This window comes from Protopterus annectens, chromosome 2.part0, assembly GCF_019279795.1.
Source record: "Protopterus annectens isolate FY-2018-M chromosome 2.part0, PAN1.0, whole genome shotgun sequence".
In the NCBI taxonomy this organism is placed as follows: Eukaryota; Metazoa; Chordata; order Ceratodontiformes; family Protopteridae; genus Protopterus; species Protopterus annectens.
This window is the reverse complement of record NC_056728.1, coordinates 1,470,050,631-1,470,077,390: the sequence shown is the minus strand read 5'-3', so window position 1 is coordinate 1,470,077,390 and position 26,760 is coordinate 1,470,050,631.

Below are 26,760 nucleotides of genomic sequence, written 5' to 3'. Positions count from 1 at the left end.
GTGTCAAAGATGGTGACTCAGCCTCTACCAGTAGAACAGTCACGAGTAGCATAGCACAAGAATCTGTGCTGAGGACTTCATTGGAATCTATTTTTTGGAAGTACAGGCTACAGTAGACAGCTTTTGGCTAACCAGGTGTGCTAATGCTTGAAAACTGGGTGCAATCACTGAGTCCACCAATGATGTTAGCATATTACACGAGGGGCTAACACAGACAAATGACTGGTGCCAAAGCCATGGCCTACAACTGAATACAAAAAAGTCCCATTATTATTGCCTTTTGCAAAGTGGTATTGCTCACTAATTACAGTATTTACAACACCCCCCAAGCTCTAATCCACTGTTGCGAGACCTGGGAACACAGGTAGTTAGCAATCTGAACTTCGACCAGCAAGTTTCCACAGTGGTAAGAAAAGCCTTCTATGTCATGCATAAGTAAGGGTGTTGCATCCAAGACTGAGAATGTTATAATACCACTGTAATCGACCCTCAGCAGAATGTTAATGGTGTACAATGCTCCCTTTTGCATGTACCTCACCAGACACCTGCAACTGCTGGAGACACTACATGGGTTTCTCAACAAGAAAATAAAGGGCCTGCAAACCATGTCATGACGTAAATGGATAAACTGAAAGCTCTGTCACTGTACTTTGTATCGTATTGACTTCTGAGGGGTGACTTGTGCATGGTCTACAGGGTAGGCTCTAACCTTGCACTGAGGGAAATCCTGCCCATCTGCAAATCTAATGGCATAAGAGTCATTACCTCTAGGGATCTTAACATAGATTGTGACATTAACATAACATGCTTGAGAGACAGATATATCTCCAAGAGACTGACAGTCACCTAGAATAAACTTCCCAATCATGAGGATTTCCTCACTGACCCTATTCAAGCACAACCTAGACAAATGGATCGGAGACTGCAAATTCACCCTGGAGAAATCACCCATGTCCCTCATGTACAGGGGCAGTCAGTGTTGACCATAGACTCGCTCTGCAAGTTACAGCCACCTAATAAGGTCAAATGGTGCTACTTGGAATGAACATGGCTAGGCTTGTAAAGGCTGTAGGACTGCTAGCCTAATAACCTTTTATGAAATTATGAACCTATATCAACAGTTCTCAGGGGCATATTACTTTTTGTTTGTTTGTGTCTTTCAGCTTTTTCCTGGTTAGGGGTCACCACAGCAGAACTCCAGTCCGCTAATGATTGGCAGTAGAGTTTTACATGCTGGCTTGCTGGGCCTAACGCACAACCTTCAACGAAGGAACGCCCATTCACACATGTCGCCACACAGAAGACGCTCTAACTGAGAATCGAATGGGCAACGTCTAACTGTGAGGCGACAACTAAGGAACATGTAATGTAATGGCAGCAATGGCCATTACTATGTTAGCTCACATCACAGATTGTAATACCCTATTATAGCCATATTGTACAACCGCACCTCAATATAGCATATGTAAATGACAGCAACACTGACATGTCAAGTGATCATTGGGTCATAGGACACTATTAGCTGATGTACAACATCACTTGAAATCATAACCATTATTATAAAATGAAAGGAAAAAATGCCTATATGTATATTATAGAAGATAGTAAGACTATTGAGTGTATGCATATATTTGTTGAATTTCATTACATTCTGCCACTGTCCATATGTGACATGTGCACCATACCATGACTGAATTAGCAGTGACACATGCAGTGGTCTGGAGATGTCTTGCATAGGCTCATGGAAGGACTCTGCTTCATGATGTTTGTATGCATATTTGACATGAGGACATGCTTCACTCCTCTGTTGGAAGGATGTCATGTGGCCAGGAGATACAGGAGGATGTATGGGGCTATCCGAATGGTATCCCAAGTGGTCATGAATTGAAGAGCTATTCCAAAGATCACATAATGACGATTGTGTACAAGCAACCAAACACAATGCAGTGCACTGGACATGATATGAACATTACACCTGTATTGGCATAGAATATAAATGCCATGCAATGTCACAGTAGCAACACCAGAGATGTCTGACTATAACACTGTCACATTGCAGTATATGGAGTATGATCACATCATTGTATGCTGAGGAGCACATGCTGCGAGCACTGTATGGCATGTGTCTGTAGTCACATCCCTGTCAAAATTGTCTTATAAGTGATAGCTGTATGCATAGACACAAAACTAGCTTGCTGTCAGATTAAAACACCTATATATGTAGTTAAAGTGTACTGAAAACACAGTAGCTAATGTTACTGCCACAGCACAGATTTGTCCTGAATACTATCAGAGTGCATGTTACACAGGATGATGTAATCTTTTTATGCTACAGCAAGATGTTTCAAGGAGTGTTGGAAATAGCTGTGTACTCATATATCATTCTAAAACTACTTATTTACAGAGCACAGTAGTTAATACAAGCACCAAAGCATGATTCTAACTTTTATATTGTCAGAGCATACTTTATAGCTGATGACATTAGCAGAGACTGGTGAGAGGAAGATGATGATATCAGTATCCTACATGTTGGTGTAAAATGCTCTCTCTAATGTCAAGCAAGTGCACAAACACCGACACACACACGTTAACTGTAGTGGAAGCAGAACTCCTACCTATCTAAGTACACTGACTAGAAACATCTGTATTTAATGCAAGTACCACACCTCAAGTCTGACTTGAAGAGTGTCAGACAATACTTTATAAGTGACAACATTAGCAGATTCTAGTGAGAGGAAGATAGTAATAAAAGGGTCCCACATGCTGGTGTAAAATACTCTCACTAGTGTCAAGCAAGTGCACAAGCACATGCACACCCACACACAAGTTTACTTATTTAGAACAAAACCCCAACCTATCTAAGCACATTGAATAGAAAACTCAGTACTTAACACAAGGGCCATGGCACAAGTCTGACTTTTACAAGGCTACATGACTATTTGTAGTGGATGACATCATCACTGAATGTTGGATAGAAGATGTTGGAAGGCCTGAATGAAATGTATGTGTAGGTATATCCAACTGTCAAAATAAAGGTACTCTATGAGATTGAAGTGATAACTACAGGATACACAATTATGCTCTTCTGACTAGACAGACACACACACACACACAAGTTGACTGCAGTGAAATTAGAACCCCTACCTAAGTACGCAGATTAGAGAACTCAATACTTAATGCAAGCACTATTGCACAAGTCTGACTTTTATAACGCTGCAGAACAATTTATAGTGGATGACATCATCAATAGATGTTGGATAGAAGATGTTTGGAGGCTGGAATTAAATGGATAGTTAGCCATATACAACTGCCAATATATTAAAGATCTCCATGTTCCTACACTGACGAGTGTGCAAAGTGTAGCATTTGCTGTTGTGTTTCCAGCCTGCAGGCATACCTTAAAAAGACAGTTTTGCAAACTATTTGCAAGCAGTTGTCCACATAACTAAAATATTGGAAAATCTGAATGTGTATTGCCATTATAAAGATGTGTATGATGCATAAGAAAGCATTTGTTATTTTTCTCTGTAGTGTACTTGATATATTTCTGAACAAATACTGAGATTCCATGTTTGAAATGTATGGGTGGAGGTAACAGATAGCTGCAGTGTAAGTCTGGGAGGGTGGCCTAAAGGTTAAGGTGTTTGCCTTACAAACACAAGGTGCAGGGTTTGAGTCTCACAAGGCATAATTGGCTAGGCTTAAAATGGCTCACAAGGGCAGTTAGCCTAGTATGAATCTATAATCCAAGAGTTTTCCTTTGTTTGTGTTTTTGCAATTGCTTTCATGGGATGAAGACTAAATAGGCAGTAAACATAAGTAACACATGCTATTGTGTTCTTTCCATAGAACAACACTGAGCAGCAGGTTTGCTTGATCAATGGCAAACTGTTTGCCCATGTGAGACACACATTTATACTGCTTTCCCTATTTGCGTATAGTTAGGTGCCGAACAAACGTGAGTCTCATTGTTAAAATTATAAGATTTCTGAGTATCGATTGTAGAAAACACACCTACTGCTTAACTGGCTCTGTGTCAGCAGGTGTAAATGCATTGACACCTTTCTTTTGGAAACAAGATTATATAGGACTCGAATCCAGGTATATGTAACAATTTTAAATAAGTATATATAATGTGATGAAATAATTCTTTACTCTACATTCAGTGTGTGTTACCTTAGTGCAGTGTGTTTAAGTGGCATTGCGTGGAGGAAACCACACCATTGTTTGGCATTGGTGCACAATGCCAAATTATTGAAGTCTATATATGGTTATGCTCACATGTCACTGAAGTCTGAAGGCCATCCAATACCAGATAGCACAATTATAATTAAAGAAGCATACTATTCAGTATACCCCCAGTCACACATATAATTCTTATGAGTACCACTGCTATACACAACCCGCGGTGGTGGTGCTGCGGTAGCGTTGTCGCCTCACAGTAAGACGCTGTCCGGTTTGATTCTCAACTAGAGCGTCTTCTGCGTGGAGACATGCATGAATGGGCATACCTTCGTTGAAGGTTGTGCATCAGGCATGGCAAGCCGGTACTTAAAAATCAACTGCCAATCATTAGCGGACCGAGGCAACAATGCTACCGCAGCACCACCACCGCGGGTTGTGTATAGCAGTGGTACTCATAAGAATTATATGTATGACTGGGGGTATACCGAATAGTATGCTTCTTTAATTAGATAGCACAATTATAATTAAAGAAGCATACTATTCAGTATACCCCCAGTCATACATATAATTCTTATGAGTACCACTGCTATACACAACCCGCGGTGGTGGTGCTGCGGTAGCGTTGTCACCTCACAGTAAGACGCTGTCCGGTTCAATTCTCAGCTAGAGCATCTTCTGCGTGGAGACATGCGTGAATGGGCGTACCTTCGTTGAAGGTTGTGCTTCAGGCCTGGCAAGCCGGCATGTAAAAATCAACTGCCAATCATTAGTGGACCGGAGTTCCGCTGTGGCGACCCCTAAACAGGAAAAGCCAAAAGACACAAACAAAGCACTGCTATACACACTTATTTGTAATTATATGTACATTTTTATGTGATATTTAATATAAATTGAAATGGAACAACAGTAAAAATATTTGGAATTTCATGTATTAGAACCCAGGACCATCTGTATTGCAGCCCTACATTTACACCTGTTACCACAGGAATAGCTAAATAGCATTTGTATATATTTTTTATTTATTAACTTCTGTGTGTTAACTGCTGTGCAACACCACTTAGTGTGTTTGCACAGTGACCAACATACTTGATAGAATGTATCCATGCTGAAATTGTCTACTGTCTGCTTCCTTTCTGCAGGTGTTCTAGATCTGCAGGTCTTGGGAAAGACTGATAACCTCTGAGTAATGTCACTAAGTGGCATTGCATGTTGGAAAGCAAAAGGTGCAATAGTGTATCCTTTTTCAATTCAAGAATGTCTGCATACTGTCTGCACATCCATGCAAATAAGGCAAGAAAAGCTAAACTTGTTTTATCCTTGTGACTAGTGTTTATTAGGTTTCATCCTTAAAAGTCAAAGGTGGGACTTGAACCACAACCTACAGACCTACAGATAGTATATTTTATTTATTTATTTATTTATTTTACATTTGTTAACCAGGGGTGTCTGATTGAGCCAAAAAGGCCCTTTTTCAGCAGAGACCCAGGGAGAAAAGCTCCACATAGAAAAATTATAGATACATTTACATATTTAGACATGCTCAGTATACACACAAATTACAATGGACATGTTTTTACAGTGGTATGTAGCACATCAACAGTTACAGTGGAGAGATCAAACAAGAAAATTATTTAAAAATAAAGGTTGTTCTTTGTCTTTCGGCTTTTCCTGGTTAGGGGTCGCCACAGCAGAACTCCGGTCCGCTAATGATTGGCAGTTGTTTTTTATGGTGTTGAGTTGCCAGCCCGATGCCCAACCTTCAACGAAGGCACACCCATTCAACGCATGTCTTTCAAATGCCCACTCAACCGCGGGGAGGACATGCAGACTCCACACAGAAGGCACTCCCAACCCAACCCGAGAATCGAACAGGAGAACCTCTTGCTGTGAGGCAACAACGCTACTGCTGCACCACTGTGGAAGTTAAATTTGTGGTGTACAGCTGAAATTTGGAACATAGGTAGAATACATACATAGTATACATGTACAGTACATACATTGTACATTAGCCAGTGTTTGTGACTAAGAGTGAAAACTATTATCAAGTACTCTAGGTTTAGTATGTGTACCTTATTCACTTTCACTAGCCTGGGGAGCAGTCATGGCACTGCCAACCTTACTTGAGATATTGCCTATTGAGGTTTTTAAAGGAGGCTTTGGATAATGTGTTGTGTATGCTAGGGGGGTGAGAGTTCCATTTTTAACCACTGAACTACTATACAGTGTGTCTCCAAAGCTATTGTAGCTGTTGGTGACTTCTAGTAGTAGTTTGCTTGGTGATCTAAGAGGCCTTTTGGCTGAGTGATGTTGTACTCTGTTTTTGAGGGCAGGACACTTATTGGGGAGGTAATAGATAGAATGACAGAGGCAGAGCTGATTGTAGGTTAGGAGGTTGGGCACTTCAAGCCAGTGGATCTGTCTCAAAGCAGTACAGTGATGAGTTCTATATAAGCAATTTGCAGCAAAACGGGCAATTCTGTTATAGCAGTCTTCCATTTCGCTTAGTTCAGTTTTGTTGAGATTAGTCAGAATGGGAGATGCATAGAGTAGGGTGGATAGAAGTTGGGAGCAAGCAATGGCTGATCTTGTGTTGTTGGTAAGAAATGGTTTGATACGGTAGAGTGATCCCAGTTTGGCATGTACTATTTTAATAGTTAAGTTGAGTCGACTATCAAATTTTAGTTGGGAGTCTATGGTTATTCCCAATAGCTTAGCCTGTGCCACTGGAGTGATTGGAGTAGCATTTGTGGAGTAGATAGTGAACTGACTGTTATCAGTGTTTTTGTTAGAACTGGTTATAATCATTAGCTGAGTTTTTTTTTAGATTGAGGATAGGTTGCTCTTTGGTAAGGTAGTTTTCAATGTCAGAGAATGCTAGATGAGTTGTTTGCAGGAGGGTGGGAATGTTATGTGCAGCACAGATTAAGGTAGTATCATCTGCATACTGAATGATAGATGCATGCTGTGTGGAGGTATGGAGGTCATTTGTGAAGATTGTGAATAATAATGGTCCTAAGATAGAATCCTGTGGGACTCCTTTAGTTATGGGCAGTTGAGGAAAGAGAGAATTTTCCCATTTCACAGCATGGTACCTGTCAGTTAAGTAGCTTTGGAATTAGGTAAGAGTGGAATTTATTAGGTGATATTGGTTTAGTTTGTTTAGCACAATTTGGTGTGAGACTGTGTCAAATACTTTGGACATATCCAAAAAAAGAGTTGACATCTGCAGACCTTTGTTTTTGTGACCATTTACTGTGTCTGTGAAGCAGAGAAGAGCTGTAGTGGTACTATGGGCAGGTCTGAAACCATGTTAAGTAGGTGATAGGATGTTGCTGTCTAGGAGATATTTTAGCACCTGGGTATGTATGCATTTTTCTAGGATTTTGGCCAGGGGGAGAGTATAGCAATGGGCCTGTAGTTATTAAGTTCAGTGGAGGTCCGTCTTTACGTATGGGTGTATCATAGCATATTTTCCAGAGTTTGGGCACATAGTTTTCAACTATTGAGCTGTTTATGAGAGTGGAGATTGGGATAGCAATAGCATCTGCTGTGAGTTTCAAGAAATAGATGGGGAGTAGGTTGGCTGCTGTTGATGAGATTTTTATTTTGGAGAGCATGCTTTTGATTGAAGTGGTGGAAACTATTTTGAGGGTAAAGTTAGTATGAGTGTTATTTGTGCTGGCGGGGATAGTGAGGTTGGAACTATCCTCTGAAGCTAAGGATAGAATTGAGTTCACAAACTGGGAGTTGAATTGTGTTTTGATGGGAACTTTAGTGTCAGGGGTGGTTGGTTTTGGGGGTAGCCTTTTGGGTGGGTTTAGTAGCTGGTTTACATTTTTCCAAAAATTTTGGGGGTTGTATTGGTATTTAATTTGTAATGTGTTGTAGATTTTTTTTTGTATAGCCTAATGCATGTTTTGCACAGTTGCACAGTTCTTGATACTTAGGCTTCATGTTTTTTTTTTTTTTTAGTAAAGCCAGGCAGTGTCTATGGACTTGAGGATTTGTTTGGTTTCTTTACTGAGCCAGGGGTTTGTGGAGGTTCTAACCTTGATTTTGCACAATAGAGCGACAGTGTCTAGGTTGAAATATGCTACAGCCTGGTCAAGTGGGAGGGTTATTAGGGGGGTCCAGTTACAGTTACAGAGTAAAGTACTGAGGACCTCAGAAGATAATTTTTTTGTGTTTCTAGTGGATTTATAATTAATGGTTTTTCATATGCTTGTTCTACTACATATAAGGTATATTATGTTGTGGTCACTTAGGTGTCTGGGAGACTGCCTGTGTGGGGGTACAATGTGGGGTTGTTAGGACGCAGTCAAGGATGGATTCCCTTTTAGATTTTTTTGTCACATGTAGTTGCAATTTGGACTAGCTGCTGGTAGCCATGGAGATTTATTAGAATACTTGGTGGTTCTGATATACAGGTGAACCAATCTAGGTTGAAATCCCCCAGAATAAGGGTTACTTGTGAGTATGTGAAAGAACACTGGGATAAAAAGCCGTCAAGGCAAAAAGGTGTATTACCAGGTGGAATATAGATCATAGTTGTGGTGATGACCTTTTTAGGGTGAAGTTGAAGTTGTGACATAAGTATGTCCCAATTATTGGGAGAGGGGTAGGAGTTTGGTATTTGATGTAAAGTTAAGTTGGACTTGTACAGTAAGGCAGTTCCACCCACTTTACGAAGTAGTCTGTCTTGTCCAATGATATTGTAGCCAGTAGGGGGAACTTCTCTGTTAGCTATGTTTTTATTTATCCAGGTTTCTGTTAAAGCAACTATGTCTGGGGAGTGGTGTGCTATTGTGGCCTGGAGTTCAGGTATTTTATTGTTGATACTTCTAATATTAATATTTAGCATTAAAAGATGGTTGGTTTTGCTGCTGTTGTTGATTTGCCCAGGGATGAAGATAGTGGAGGTATTACATTCTGACAATTGTGTTGGAGCAGTTTATGTTGGACAGGATGGATTTGGGCCTGGGTTGGGGTGGATGTCCCCACTTATGGTGAGCCTGGTGTTACAATGGTGATACAGGTGTTGGAGTTTGGTGATGAGTGTGAGAAAGTATTGTGCTTTTTTGGAGTAGGAATGAGAGCATATGTGTTTAGTTCTTTAATTGGTCTGTTACCTAGTTCTTGAACAATTGTGGGCAGATATTATTATAATGTGTGGTGTCTGTATATGAGAGTGCATAATACAGTGTTGTGCTACTAAGTTTAGGGATATTGCTAGAGTGATAACTGATAGAGTTATAAAGAATTATGAGAAGACAGACTAGACTTAGTCGTGTGATAGTCATGGTTATAAAGTTTAAGTTGGTTCTAGTTGGAGGTGTGGATAGGAATTATAGGGTTGCAATGTATGTGGATGGATAATTAGTGTGGGGTGATGTAATAATGCCTAGTGGGAATGAGAGTGGTTGGGAGTATTTTGTGGTGGAGCAAGTGGGTGAGCTGTAATGTGACTTGACTTGAGGTGATTGGTGGAGGTGATGTGAAGTTGAGCTGTAGGTGTGGATGAGATTACTATAAATGTAGAGGTAGTGGGGGTGGGAAGGATTTGGGGGCAGGGCAGGGGAGTGGAGAAAGACCAAGCATTAGTGAGGGAGAACGGAGCAGGGCAGAGCCCAACAAGACACTAGTAATGGGCAGCAAAAAGTAAGTGTTACTTTACAAATCTGAACACTTTATACAAATTCCTGAAGTCTAATGGCTTACCAGCAAGCAGAATGCAATTACTGAAGAGCACTTGTGTGCTGGTGGGAGACTAGTAATTTAAAGATGGCCCCATGCTCAGCAGGATTCTAATATAGACTTAGTATTTGGGGAGGGGGATAGCACAAGGTATGTAAACCAGGTGGAATGCAAAGAAGCCAGTGAAACCAGAGAGACAATCAGTGGAAATCTATCAGAAAAGGCTTCACAGGGGGTGAGTAATAATTCAAACTCTATCTGTAAAGTGAAGCAAAGAAGAGACAGAAAGTTTATTAAGGTTGGGAGTGTGTCTTTACATTGACTTGCTTATTAGTAGCCAGTTTGGGCACAGATTAGAGTAGGGAGATACATTAGCAATTAAGTGGAATGTATAGACATGCAAATAAACAGGTGGGCCTCAAGTGATACAAACTAAGGCAGAAAGCACTGAGAGGGCTGCTTGATGCTGTGTGGATCAATGTGGTTAGAAGATGTACTACACACACAGGTGATTCACAGGAATAGTTGATGTATTGGTTATCAAAGAAGTACATTACATGACATTTATTGTATTTATCCATTTCCAATGTTTGTATTAAGTTGTGTACCATGCAAATACTGACATTAAAACAAAAAAGAAAAGACATCTATAAAATAAACACCACCACAAAATATGTGTTAGTACACATGAAAGATATTTACACAAGTCTGGATATGAACTCTCACACCACTCAATCTTCAAGACACAGTAAGAGTGTCTTATCCCTTTTTGCCACCGAAACAGTTTTGCAGCAGAGAATGGAAATCATTGTGGATACAAGCAAGTACAAAATCATCCACAGTATTAAGAGATATGACACTTCTGAGTTTTTTGTACATGTATTAATTTCAGATGTAGTGCAATGAGTGATCACACACCTGCATTTATGAATATTGTTTGCAGAAAAGCAGCTCTGTCTTATCTCTGTATGGTGTTCATTGTTCTGTTATCTGAACATTAATCTGAGACATGCAGGCTGTAAGGCATTTTGCATAATTTTCCTTAAAATGTGTGAAAATATTAAATTGTAATAATATACAGTTTTCAACAAATGCAGGAGAGGTTGGATGCTACTGAACAAATCTGTGAAATGTGTGCTACTTACTTACATTTAAAACCCTGATACAATTACTTCTACACTTTGTAAGTATAACCTGGCTGAAACAGCCACTGCAGATGAGGGAGTATGAATTGCTGTTGTATTTTCCTTCTCCCTACCAGCAATCATTCACATTTACAATCCATTAGCAACAGGCACTGAGGGAGTGCCTGCACTATGTTTACATCTGCTACACAGAGCCAAGAATTAGGGATTCAGCAGTTCTAATGAGTTCACGCCTCATTCCCATCTTCACCATGTAGCTAGGGAACCTGAAGGTGAGGAGACTTGCTTATGTGGATAACATAGAAGAAGATTGTTATTACTTTGGTTTTGTCTGCACAGAAGACTACTGATCTTGGTATCTTGATAAGGTATGATTGTATTTTTCAGTTTTATACTGGATATGTTTTCATCACTAGGAATAATATATATATATATATATATATATATATATATATATATTTTACATATATATATATATATATATATATATATATATATATATATATATATATATATATATATATATATAATATATATATATATATATATGTAGATATATATATATATACACACATATACATATATATTAGCAAATGCTACATTTCTGTGTGTGCATTTCTTAGACATTTACTGATGGCATAGGTATTTTTGTCAGGGCATTATACTTTCACAGATGTATAGCCTTATTTAACTTTTATCACAAATGTCAACCTTTCAGCTGTTTCTCTTTACATTCTTCTATTGTTATTTCACTGAAATGTAAATGCCCTATATTGTCAACTATGGGTGTTAGCCTGCTAGGATGGCCCATAGATATTGCTAGCGGAATGCTGGCCACAGGTAAGGGTGATTGGCAGTTGCATAAATATGAATTTTATGTGGTAAATGTGTACACTAGTTTTTGGTAGCTTGTTTGATAGCACTTATAACACTTCACTGATGTTGTATTCCTTTATTTGGGACAGAAATGTAATTTGCCTGTTGTTTGGGGGGGTGGAAGAGCCACAACCAAACATTTTTTTACAGAGGTTTGCTTTGCTATTGTTACTCATTGTTTTTTGTTTATGACTGTAATCCATGGCAACCACATAACCCTTTTTAATATTTGAATAACTTGAGAACGAAAGTTTTTTTCTCAAGTGGATAATATTAAAAATAATAGTAGCATCTTATATCAAAGCTGAACTTTTATTTATGCAAATTTTATGTGTATTATCCTTCTTTTGTGCTTTGTCACCTAGGACTATGGCACCGAAGTGTCCCAATCCCCACAACTCCCCTTCAGTGACCATGAAAACTATGTCATCGTCCAAGCATTTCAGCAAGATGGTGCTTTTCTGCTTGAGAGGACATGGGGATATATCTGGAAAAATGCAAATTTGGAAACAGAATGTGAATGATGTGAATGCTGTTAGGGAGCCACAGTAGGACATATGATCAGGTGCATTGTGGGGCCACTGACCTGATTTCATCGGTCCAAATGAGAGCAGCTGCAGTGGACAGTGGACAGCTGGCTACCAGGATGGCCTGCTACAGAGCCACCACTGACACCAAATGAAAAGTTCCTATCCACTATCAGGGATCTGGTAAGCTCAGTGGAAAATGCACAAGAGTATGTGAATTACACTGGTGATGCTGTTTCAGGTAGGACAGGTATGTCCCAAGAGTAGCTTCCATGTAGGCTTACCTATGCCAATTTTTAAATATTTCTTGTATACTAAAATATTGAAAGCAATACCTAAGTTAGTCCAATATTTTTTGTTATAGATTGATACAGTTAACAACACATTCTGGTTCATTACACATGGACTTGCGGTGGACGTGTCATCCAAGTTTCAGTTAAATGTATTGTTAATGGACATATAAAGGCTAAAGGTTTTTCCCACTGTGTTATTGTTATTGTGATAGTGGTGATCTTACATTTTGCTTAACTTCTTTCAAGACCATCCTCCCTAGCAAGTGTGCAGTCATCTGTAGATGCTAAGCCAAACATTTTTATTTCAGTTCTTACAATCATTTCACAGAAATATCCATTCATCCATATGTGTGAGGTAGGTATGTGTGTGTATTGCTGTACTGTCTGTGATGGTGGCACCAGTGTTAGTTTGTTGTCATATATTGAACTGTAGTAGTGTAGCTATTAAATTCTTTCCTGAGTTTGTTGCTTATTATTACAAGTGATCCTGACAGTTGAAGTATAGGACTCTTACCACTTGATGTCAGAATATCGACAGACTCTGATGATGCTGGTCACCAAATATAGGCACAATTGGAGGGTGCACAGGTTGAACCTGACACTGAGGTTGATATTCAGTCATACCCTGTAATTTCATCAGACACAGCCAGTAGGCCTACACAAACCCATTCCAATGAGCCTTCGGATATTGGACAGCTGGAGGGTGAAACACTTGATCGGGTAGTGTGGTTATTGCTGCTTCAATGTCTGTTGACTCTGGCCATAGCCAAAGTTTGGCCAAGGTGCCATGCAGGAGGGTTATTCAGCTTTCTCAGAGGAGGTCTACTGTCCATCCCCCACCTGATCCACGTGTGTCTTTCAGTGCCACTCAAAGTATGTTTAGGGCCTTCATAGAGGTGCAGGCACATTCCAACAGGGCCTGCAAGAAAATGCTTAGGGTTGTAGATGTGGCACAGGCTGACATGCATGACTGCATCCAACGTGTTGCTGATTTCATAGATCGGATGAATGACATGTATGAACAGGCAGTGTCTGTAATAGAATGTCTGCTGGAAGGGGGATAGAATCACATGGGTGTAGGTCAGCCACATCATCTGATGTTAGCCGACGTGGTCATGCTCGATCATACTCCACTGCAACATCAGTGATTGCGGTGTCCACATGCAGATGTGGCAGGCCATAGGGTTGTGGTCCTGGGCATATTCATGAGGACAGCTCATCCAGCAGATATCAATTACTTTAAGGTAACAGCAGTGTATCTCACCTTGGGTGTGGACATGCAGTGCAACTTCTGGCAGAGTCAGTTCTCGGGATTAGGGATGATGATGATGTTCAATTATTATGGTGAAATAAAGCTTTTAAAGGTATCGTATTGTTGTGGTGGTATTTGGCTACACTGGTACTAAGCTTGGCATTGAAGGTGATACTAAATATCATATTTGCCGTGCTAGTGTTTGGCTACATTGCTATTAAGCTTGGCATTGAAGGTGATACTGAATATCGTATTTGCCGTGCTGGTGTCTTAACATACAGGTGTATAGCATCGTGTTTGCTGTGGTGGTGTCTGGAAGTTTTGTTACAAGACTATTTTGTTTTTTCTGCCAGACGCCTTTAGTCTGCTGCTGCTTCTCTGCTCGTTTACATGATGATGATGATGATGATGATGATGATGATGATGATGAACTGTCACCTCTACCATGCACGGCTTACCCCTGTTCAACATACCAGGATGTAGAGCTAGCACAGTGCTTGTCTGTGTTGTTGTAGACACTCACACAACGATTTCACCTGGAGTGCCCCTGCAGACACACACACTTAGTTAAATGGGTCAGTCGTGAGGCTTAAACTTCATTCTGTATCAGTAGCCATTTGATACTTTCTTCAAATGTCTGCCTGTTGCTCTTACTTACTCACACATACTCACTAATTTTTATGTCAGCCCCCACTCCCACTCACACACACAACACCCTGTGCAAATGATGATTACTGTGCCATATTCTTGTTTTCTATCTTTTGGATTTAGGGATACGTAAATCTTTTGTCTGATGCTCAGGGTGTATAGCTTACTTAGTGCTTAGCATATCTATTTTTGTGATGCTGTTTTGTAAATTGTACTGCTTTCTTACAGGTTTTTGTAATGTATACATCTCTGCCAAACTGTTAGACCAAGAACACTAGATCAAGCCATAAATAAAAGTGTGACAAAGGCCCAACAATGATGAGAGTTTTTAAACATTGTGGTTTTATAAACTTAGACAGTTGATAGAATAACAGGTTTTGCATTGCTATTTTTATGTTTGTTCTGAGGCTTATGAAGTCTAAAACCAAAATGTGTGACATCATTTTCTAACTCACTCTTTAATGATGTTCCATTACAAACATATGAGGCCAAAATGTGGACATTCATTGAAAATCTATACATTTTAAAAGTAAGGCCTATTACTTTATAGAGGACACATGTAATCACATAAGTCAGTGCTGCCACATCTTGATGTAATTGTTGTAAAAATTACCCACATTATACATTAAAAAGTAACAATATGCAAGGATATGCCATTCATTTGTAATCTTAGACATTTATTTTTCTGTTCCAGGTTCAGCACTTACCTTGGAAATCCAGCAGTTGCAAGAGTTTTAGTTCAGGGCTGACTCTGTCTAATGCTAGGAGCACACAGCCATTATACATGGGTAAGTAAAGGTTCTGAGTGATGCCTGGCATCAATGTTACTGTATGTGTGTGTGTAGGATGAAAATTTTAGTCCCTTAGGTGGTGAGCGTGTGTGCTTTCCAGTGCATCTTGGTCAGTGCAAGGCCATATATTAATGACCTTTAATCAGCAATCCCACACACCACCTGCATTCAATATGCAGATGACTCTACTATTATCTGCACAGCCACCATTCAAACTGAACTTAAATCTCTTACCCAAAAAGCTTACAACACCATAGAACAATGGTTCTTAAACTGCTGCCTCCTCCTTAACCCCCAAAAAACTAAACTGTTACTCTTCACACCAATCCGAAACTCCACCCCTATTCATCTCACACTTACATCTAATGATGGTACTGCTATTTCTCCCGACACAACCACTAAACTCTTAGGAATAACAATAGACAACCACCTCAACTTTGATAGTCATATAAATAGCACAATAAAATCAGTGAACAAAAAACTGGGATCCCTTTACAGAATCAAGCCCTTTCTTACACCAGTGGCTAGGACCACTTACACCAGTGGCTAGGACCACTATAGCCAGAACCCACTTAATCTCAACTCTACTCTATGCTTCCCCTATATACACTAACCTTTCAAAAAATAACCTCAACAACCTGGCAACATCCTGTAATAATATTGCTAGATTTGCGACAGGCTCTCCCTTCAGAACTCATCACTGTCTGAACCCAAAACAACTAGACTGGCTAGAATTTCTTAACCATCTTCAATTTCTCCAGCTTGCCATTGTCCATAAGACCCTGCATCAACCCAACAACACTCCAATACTCTCTACCATCATTACACCTTACAAAAATCTCAAGAACTTACGCTCCTCAAACAAACTGCTGATCAACACTTCTAGATCCAATAACTCATCAGGTGACTCCCTGTACTCTAACTCTGTAGGAAAACTATGGAATTTACTACCCACTGACCTTACAACTCAAATTTCTGTTTCACTCTTTAAAAAGAATCTAAAGGTATTTCTTAAGACACACTGGCTATGCACCTGTACTAACCCTGACTAACGTTTTTCCTTTTAAACTAATAATTACTTTAAAACTTTATAATATTTCCCTAGAGCAGCAAAATACCATATTATTGCAAATAAAGTTTATGTATATACTGCATATTGACCATCTCTTGTACATCACCCATTGATGCTTACTGCTAATGTCATCCTCACTGACTACTGTATTTGTATATATAAAAAAATGTTATGTTTTTGTTACAATTGTATTTTTTAGTTTGATCTGTTATGACATTTATATTTCTTTTTGTATGTCTTTCTTGGAGCTTTTCTCCCCAGGCCTCTACTGAAAATGGACATGTATCCAGCTAGACTAGCCTGGTCAACAAATGTAAAATAAAATAAATAAATAAATGTCTACATCTGCCTCCACCCACAGCAGTTGCTGATTCCTCCTCTGACTCCTCACCTGCTTGTGGCTGTAGTGGCTGTAGTGACCTTGCCTTTCCCCTTGCAGTTCCTACTGAAGCTGCTTTCTTGGGATAATGTTGTGGAGCATGGCACAGATGGTGAATATTTCAGCACATGTATGAGGATTGTACTGCAGGGCTCCCCCAGATGTATCTAGGCACTGGAACCATGACTTCAGCAGCCCAAACACATGCTCTGTGATATTTCTTGTTCGAGTGTGTGCCTCATTCTAGCATTCTTCAGTTGGTGTCTGTCCATTTCTGATGGGAGTCATCAGATACGGTTGTAGTGCATAACCTTCATCCACCAGTAAATTACCTTGTGGGATCTCCCCCCCTAGTAAACATCTCATACAGTTGAGAGTTGTGCCAGGTATGTGAGTCATGGTAACTGGCTGGATTGTCACCACACACATTCAGGTTGATTCCTTATCATTGCACGTGACCTGGCAGTGGTAGCCCTTTCTATTTATGTACATCCTTCCCTGTTCCTTGGGTGGTGCTTGGATTTGTGCATGTGTACAGTTCATGGAACCCAGGACTTCAGGGTAGTGTGCTACATGGTAGAATTTCTGCATAGTTCTGGCTCTGTCTTCAGCTATATGGGGAAAATATATGTACTCACTGGCATGTTGCAGTATAGCATTCAGAAATTGATGGAGGATCCTGGAGGCTGATACATGTGACACCCCCAGCATATCCTATTTTGGTGTCTGGAAGGTTTCTGTAGGTAAAATTTGAATTGCTATGCATATCTTAGTTTCAACTGTTATTGGTTCCCCTCAGTTTGCCCTTGTTCTCAGTTGAGGATGATGGAGGTTTCAGAGTTCCTGTAGTGTGTCTCTATCCACCCTGTAGTGCTCCATAGTTCTATCTACTTCAGAGTATAAAAAGTTAGACAGTGTCTAAAAACTATTCTCCTTCTTGGCCATGGTTTATCATCATCATCAGCAGTATAGACCTGGGCCTGCTGTACATACACGAGTAAGACCAACAGCAGCCCCTAACATTCTTTCCATGTAGCCTAGTTTCCTTGGCTGTATTCCAATAGGTTTTGGAATTTGCAAGAAAAAAACAGCACAGTTGCTTTATAGCTGGTTGAATAGCTTCTACACCTTGGATTGGTTGATTAGCATACAATTCAGCTGCTTATGCTGAAATTAGCATGCTGCAATGTTTGCAGTGTTTGCGTGGCTCTACATGGTGTGTAGAGCCACTTACTGAATTCAAAATGGTGTGTTCTCATGTGCACATCACACAAATAGGCTTTATTGAACCTGCACCCATGACTTTAAATTCTTTGTCTACATTTTTAACTTGATAAAGGCCTTAAACAAATTGACTGTTTCACTATAAAGGGAACTGACATCTTTGATATATTTTGCATAAATACTAATATGTGCAATGTTTTAACCCTCACCTTGTCTATCTCACATTTAATGACTAAAATGTAATTTTGCTCAAACATTGCTTGGGTATTTCCTCCAATTAAACAGAGTTTGGTTGATGTTACCAGCTTCCATTGCTTCCTTAGAACTAAACTTTACTTTTTTATACAACAAAATTATTTAGTTACATAGAGACAAAAAAGTGATTTCGTCAGCATATCCACAATTGCATGGGAAGAAATTAGAAAGCATCAACAAGAAAAACACATTGTGCACATTTACGAAATTTCTCTGTAACAGTCAGAAAGTAGAAGTATAAGACGTCCTGCATTTGCTTGTGAATGAGTATGAAAACATTATGCAATTCAAAAATTTGTAACTGCAGTGTTACCATCCATGAGTAAAGTAATTATAACTACAACTTCAAGGAGGAGATTACATCAAAGTTACTTACTTTGTTCAACATCAAAAAGGTCTCACATAATGACTAAACAAGTAATAAGGACCTGAAGGAACTCAGAACTGAATTTTCAGACCCCCTTACTTTTCTCTTCAACAGGTCTTTATGAAAGGGTAGAAGTATCCACTAAATGAAAAAAGGCAGTTATCAAGCTGGTTTACAAGAACAAAGAGGAGTCAGAAGCAGTGCCACATCATGGTGATATTGGGCCCTAGCAAAGGTAATGAAATGAGGCCCTTCCCCCTACAGCCATACCAGTATCTCATTACTTTGACTGTCTCTTCCCAATTACTTTAAAACACTGTTCAAACTATCAGTGAGTATATTATTTTCTTGTTTACTTATAAAATTATCACAGATATTTGAATTTAGTTTACATTTTTTATTAAAAATTTTACAGCAGAAGCACTGACATTGATTTGATGGACAAAACAATACTCTCTCTCTCATATTGAAAACAGCTTAGCATATGCAAAAGTAAATGTCCCTTCCTTTAAAATTCACATTTTTCTAAATGCATTTGGCAATCCTTTAAACTACAAGAGATGCTCTTGAATTCGCAGTCATATAGCATATACTGAAGTGCTAACTAGTGGTTATATGAAGGAATTCAAAAGTCAAATGGTAAATCATTTGTTAACAGCTTGGGACAGCCTACTGAAGGCAACTGTCACTTTGCAGGGGGAGCCTAGTGGTACAGTCTGGGGACGTGATTTAGAGTCAAACAGCAGGCAAATGAAGGCTAAGGGAAACAAAGCTTGTACTACAGGAAGCAGCTCATAAACAGGTCATAGACTTACTAATTTGCATTAAGTATCAGACAAACTGTTGTGATCCAGTACAGTGCATTTTACACCCATCTGCCAGCAAAAAAACAAATTAAATTAAAGATACATCCACAGTTAATATTTTAACATTAAACTCATAGACTTTATGCAGTCTAGTTTATTTACTGCCAAATGATAAACATGCTGTCAACAGTCGACAAAACTAAATGAAGGATTACATTCAAAGAACATGGGTCATATGATGATGCTCCTGTTTATTACAATCTATTCCTTTCTTTTCACCATAATTACTCTGGGATGCAGAAGGTATTTATATATGCACAACATCCACACAGAAACGTGACCATTGATAGCAGCCCCTTTTACATCTGCCTTACTTTAAAATGTTTGATTGTGATAAAATGAATGAACTAGTACATAAATAATGATCATGAAGTATGTTTTGGCTCATGGTTTTGAGAACCATGTGGTGCAATATATTGCTTTCCCATGGTTTCCCAGCATCCTGTCTCGAGAATCAGAGCAGATTTTACATATTTCTTATATATACTTAGACAGATGCTAGAATAACAAACTTTGCATTAGCGAATATTTTCTTAAGTATATGAGTCTGAAACTTAAATGCCTGTCATTGTTTAGAAACTGCAATATGCAACAAATTCCCAGGAAACCACAAATTTTACAAAGAATAGACTTAAATACTTCTCATCTTCTTTCCACAAGAATCTTGAGCAATGAAAAAAATGGGGGGACATTTATTTTACATTCATCTGTTTGTTAACCAGGAAAATGCACTCTAGAAGGTGTCCCTTTTCATAGGTGACCCACAGCACTGTCTGTGTGACTTGTTCGGATTCACACAGTAGACAAATTGAGGTGGAAGGATTTAAGCCATTGACTACCAGAAACAGTCTAGTAGCAGCTCAGAGTCAGAGCCTTAAATGTGAGAGAACTCTAATTCACTTAAAAACTAACAGAACAACATGCTTTGCATGGAAATGCATTTTCTGAAAAATAAGAGCTATCAGGCTCTAATGATTGTCATTATTGACTGAAAGCAATTCTCAGTGATTTAGCAGAAAAAAAGAAATTTAAAAAGGTCTGGAATTTGGTGCAAAAGATTAAAGCTTAGAGTTTTTTAATGAGTGGCTTTTTAACCAGACAATTTTCTTGGTAATAACAAAGAGTATGATCATTTTCTGTATGTAAATAGTAATTGTTAAAGTCTAATGACTGTAATTGTTGATGACTTACTAAAGTTAGGTCTGAGTCTGATTGATTTTGTTCTGAATTTGTGCACTCCAGAAGTTTTACACACACACACACACACACGCACACACGCATACATGCACACACACGCACACGCACACACACACACACACACACACACACACACACACACACACACACACACACACACACACACACACACACACAAAGCTTCCCATCAGCATACCATCATTGTCCAAATGTCATGCTTTTTCTGAAGTATGAGATAGCTGATGAATGATATGTTGGCTGATGAATACAAATTGGACCACTTGCATTGTTTATATTTGACTCCTACAGACATGACTGCATACAAGATATCCAAAATACTAGCTTTTCCTGAATACAAGATGTTTGCTCTAGCTTGAATGTCAAGCTCCAGAAAATCCTCTTTTCCTGGCTAAATATCTGAGCCAATGAGAGACTTCCTGGTGCTTTTAATATCATTATCTAAACAGAGCAGCTGAATGGGGAACTGGGGTGATGGTCAGAGTAGACAGCTTCTTCATTTATTTTCTTTTCTTTTTAGTTTTTTTATGTTTATGGGTCCCCCAGGTCAGCACCCCGAACTAGACAGCTGCTTAGATCAACTTGTGCTGGATCTGGCACTGGTCAGGACCTCTTGAAAAAAAACACAGAAGTATTAATCTGCTTTCAAACAGTAGCAAGTTTCTGGAGTGAGTGATACTGGAAGTGTTGCAAAGTAAACTTTATGTGTTAGGTGACATGAACATCTCTTAATATGCTTATTAGAAGGATTGTAATATAGCTTGTTGTAATTTGTTTTTCCTATACTAATGTAGTCACTGTCTTGAAAATTATTTATAAGCAACTATAATATACATTGATTTTTCTAACAGTTTTGGTTATAATGACCACAAGCCCTTAATTTAAATACTTCATAAAAATTGGTTTCTCAATTAACTTTCTTAAGTTAACTTCATTTTTTTCTCTTTAACTCATGTCCAGCATCTCAGTCTCCTTAACAACCATTTTGTTTACAAATACGTGTATATATTGTAAATACATTTCCGGGCGGCCGTGGTGGTGCAGCAGTTAGCGTTGCCACCTCACAACAAGAGGTTCTCCGGTTTGATCCTTGGCTGGGGTGCCTTCTGTGCAGAGTCTGCATGTCCTCCCTGTGGTTACGTGGGTTTCCTCTGGGTGGTCCGGTTTCCTCCCACATCCTAAAGACATGCTGTAGATGGATTGGGCACTCTAAATTGGTCCTAAGCATGAGTGCATGCGTGTGTGTGTGCCTTCTGTGGAAGGTTGGGTGCTGGGCTGGCAACTTGACATTGTAAAACTCCACTGCCAATCATGAGCAGATAGGTGATCCACTGTGGCGACCCCTAATTGGGAAAAGCCGAAAGAAGAAGATTGTAAATACATTTCCCTTTGTTTGTGATGTTGCCATATTTTGCTCTTCAATCATATGTCATATGTACCTTTGTTTATTTATATAACAGTATTTGTATACTAATCCTGGGCTGTGACTGAAAATGATCACAACTGATCACCTCTCTACATTGGTAAACAAAGTAAAATTTAATACTGCATCCATGGCTTCCAGCTTAGTTTTATGTACTAAAAATGCAGATTTTATTTTTCATTTTTGTAAACAGAAGATATTAGCAACCTCAGTTTTAATTTTGACTACCCAATACATACGATGATATTGTTTCAATAGCAATCATTTAATTGTAAATGTATATGAATGTCACACAGGTCAGATCACCACTGAATTAATATCAACTGAATCAAGAATACGGTATGAAATGGTATAAAGTTTGTCATAGCCCTAAGGCCAACATCTTGTGAGGGGAGAGGTAACCAACATGACTATAAACATTTGAAATGCAGATCTGCATATATAGTTCTCTAGTCTTCATTCTGTAGAATTACTGACTCGGTACAGCAACTATTTGAAACAACATCAGGAAAGATAAGGATCATTGCATTTGTGACTGAAGGGCAATCTTGGATGGTGTCTAGCAAAATGAAAGGAAAGGAAAAGAAAGTAAACAAATGTTCTGCTAAGGCAAGGCACACAGTGTGAAATGACAGTCTTGCTGTAATAGCCACACAGTTGAAATATTATAAATTAATTTATTGATTTATGGTAAACAATAACAGATTTTTTCCTATGGAAAAAAAAACTGTGGGTCCCTTTATACGATTTTAAGCTTAACCTCTCAGCATCCTACACTGTGGCGTAAAAGCCTCATACATATTTAACTGAGTTGTTTGTTTTCCAAAACATAATACTTCAGGACATGGCAATGGGTACATTTGTTGATTTAATCATTTATTTACTAACTTGATAAAACTCACTTGATCAAGCATCTGGTTTCAGAAGTGACCCAGGAGCTTTGAGATGATTAAGTGAGGTTGTTCTGACATTCAGTATAACCAAATCTAGCACAACACAATGATGCTATTAGTGCTTCATAACATTCAGCATCTTTGTTCTAGTGGCAGATTAAGATGACCTTTAGGACTTTCACTTAAATAATATTAGATATTCCATGGTTTATAATGAGGAAAGAATAGAGGATGTATACATTTCTGACAACACATGGGGGGGGGGGCTTTCCCACATAATATATATTTTTTCTGCAGCTTCCCTTCTGTATAAGGCAAAACTAGCTACATATTTTGTTGGATGTAAATGACATATTTTACTTCCCCACCATTCTCCCATGAGATAATATATACAAATCATGTGTTGCTCAAAACATTTCTCTTGGATGTTAAAAACAGTTCTGCTGATTGCAGCATACATGAATGAGTGCATGCCCTACAGAACATGAGAAAATTAAAAAGCAGTAACCCAGAGTTGAAGGAGCATGACTCTTAAATACAGCCCCAGTAAACATTATTTGAAAGTAATTAAAAGAAAATAACTATTAAAAAGTTTGATTTAACTTCTGGTTTCTAAGTATACCAGTTCAAATTTAGATGTGACTTCAGAAAAACAAAGTCTTTCTATTTATGGAGTGGTGTGCTATCAATATTTTGACAGTTTTTATCTTCTGAATTAAGAAAACACTCATGGTAAGAAACTGGTAACACAAAAACAACAAGCATTCCACTGCAGATTAACAAAACTGGATCAGAAAATTGCAAATTGATATTTAGATAAAATTAATTCTTTATGCAGATGCAGGTATCCCATCAGCATAATGCGGTAGGGATGTATTCCATCCATCGCTACTTAGAATAATTAGTTCCATGGTCAACATTAACTGAAAAAAATCAATACTTGTTTTTCTTCTTTCTTTAGTAAATTCATAAAAAAGAACAATTTTCAAATCAAAGGGTGCTAATTTGTTTGATTTCAAAACATGTGTTATGGCAGAATATACTGCTGAAAAAAATGCACTGTAAAAGTTAAAAGGCAAAGGATCGGTGCGTGTGTGTGTGTGTGTGTGTGTGTGTGTGTGTGTGTGTGTGTGTGTGTGTGTGTGTATATATATATATATATATATATATATATATATATATATATATATATAGATATGTATATAATATAAATTTCATAGAATGTACACTTTTTCATGTTTGAACTGTTCCAGGAATTGTTTAAAAAGACCTGGAAGTCCTTCACCACTTCCATGTTTCTTCTGCATAAGAACATCACAGAGTAAATAGAGTAAATATGCTGGTACAACTTTTAAAACCTGAAAGGTATGTCTGTACAACAACAAATGTTATAGTCCCTGGGATTCAATAATGCCTACACTAAGTGTACACCATTCTAAGTTAACAGACAACACAGGCATAAATCATACGTTCTTGTTCCTAATTTTAGTTTCCCTACTGATTTTCTTTCAGCTTTACATATTGACAGGGATCAATAAAGGTTATCACAATGTGTAGACTACATGTACACTTAGTGTAATCTTTCTGAGTGACTAGAAAGCACAAAAATGTGGTAGGGATGTTCTCTAATCCTTATTGTGTACACTTAGTGTACATTTAGTGTAGGCTTTACTGAATCTGGCCCTCGCATTAACAGGTTTTGCACAAAAAGACTAACAGCAGTGTTGATTTTTGCTTCATGCATTGCTCTAATATAATTTGATTTGTTTCTGTAGTTTACAAAAATACAAACCTCAAATAATTCTCAGACACTTTTTTTGAGTAAAGGTCACTTCCTTCTGTATTTCTTGTCTGTTACGGTTCAATTACTTTGCAGTGTGTCAGCTGAAATTCCATCTGTTGAATATCTTCAGAACTGGATTCTCTAAAAGTAAATGAGACAAAATGCCAAAAAAGAAACATTGCAATCACTTTGGGCTGAAGAGAAGATTGTTCTTTAATGGCATATGATCTAGTCAAAGTTTACATGATTCAGAAAGGGAATCACTCTTTTGTGTTGCAAGAATGCTGTACTGATTTATGCTAAACTTTGGAGACCTTGTGCAGTGTTTTATCATATTTCCAACACTGACTATCTGCACACCACATAACGTGTCATCACTGATGGTAACTATGATGTCAGCATGCAACATACCTTCTGCTTGTCAACCCTGCAGTTTGTATCACTGAGGGACACACATCTGAAGTGAGTAAGGATGCATTGTACACATGCAGTGTATTTTAATGACAGGAGAGCTCATTACTAAAAAATATGCAGAAACAGGCACATTAAGTGGGGAGGATTCTGACAGTTACTCTGATGTAGTATACAGGTGGTCCACACTAGTCAAATGAATATCAGTACTACTCAATATGACCATCCCTGATAAATGTGTGTAACTGGTGAGTAGTGCTGGCACTGTTCCAGAAGGAGACATCCCTTATAAATGTGTTTCTGCACAGGAGCTACAAAAACATCCTAATCTTACAGGTGTAGTTAACACACTCGGCTATTTTTACTACAGATTCCCACAGACAGTTTACACCAGCAGACTCATGATGTCCATTTTAAAATATAAACTATGCAGAGCAAACAGTAGACATACAGGCAACTGTGCTCTGGGAACAAACCATAGACACAGGTAATATGACCATACCCTCTCCATGAGTAAGTTTCATCATGCTTAGTCAGTGGGTATGGTGGTGGATGAAACTCACAGTATATCTGTAATGGTTTTTGGCTCAAGACATTCATAGTGAGTGGTCATACAAATGTAAATTGCTCTCCATCCTCAATGGGGCATGACATCTCTTGCAGTGCTATGGTATGCAATTGAGAAACAAGGCTTGACTGCATAGTCAGTTCAATAGGGTTGTGCACAGTTCATATCTGCATAATGTCCTGTCCATTGTTGTATGCCCATAACTAGGCTGTGTCTCTGTTTGAGACTGTTCATTTAAACTGTTCACAGGCATTATGTTTTTCATTATGGTAGTTTGGGCAACCACTAGATTATGCTACCTCAGCAATAAATCAGAGCATGATCTATGTCTGAATTACAGCTGAAATCTATGCTGATATATATATATATATATATATATATATATATATATATATATATATATATATATATATATATATATATATATATACATAGCACGGACACGAACTGTTCGCTCAACAAACAGCTTAACCTGTTTGAAACCCTCAGCAAGGACTACCGAAAGTTGCAACTTGAGAACAGTTACCTCCGTGAATGTAAAAGGAGGGAACAAATACCAAAAGGGCTCCAGTTATGGCGCTATCCCACAGGACTCAACAAGAACTCTGAACTCCATTTGGAACTCATCCAGATGTTTAACAGGCATGGTTGCGAACTTTTAGATTGCCTGATCAAAGACAACGATATAAAAATGGTAACTTTATCAGACAAAATAAAAGCATTAACAATAGCATAAAAGCGGATTTACTTTTTGAATTTAAAAGGACACAGTATGATAATATTTTTAAATGTATTGATGAATATATTGCTGAGTTGAAAGTTAAAAAAGAGGGGAAGCTTAAAAGGGATGAAAAGGAGTATGCACAACATAGAACATACCCGCCCCCACCCAG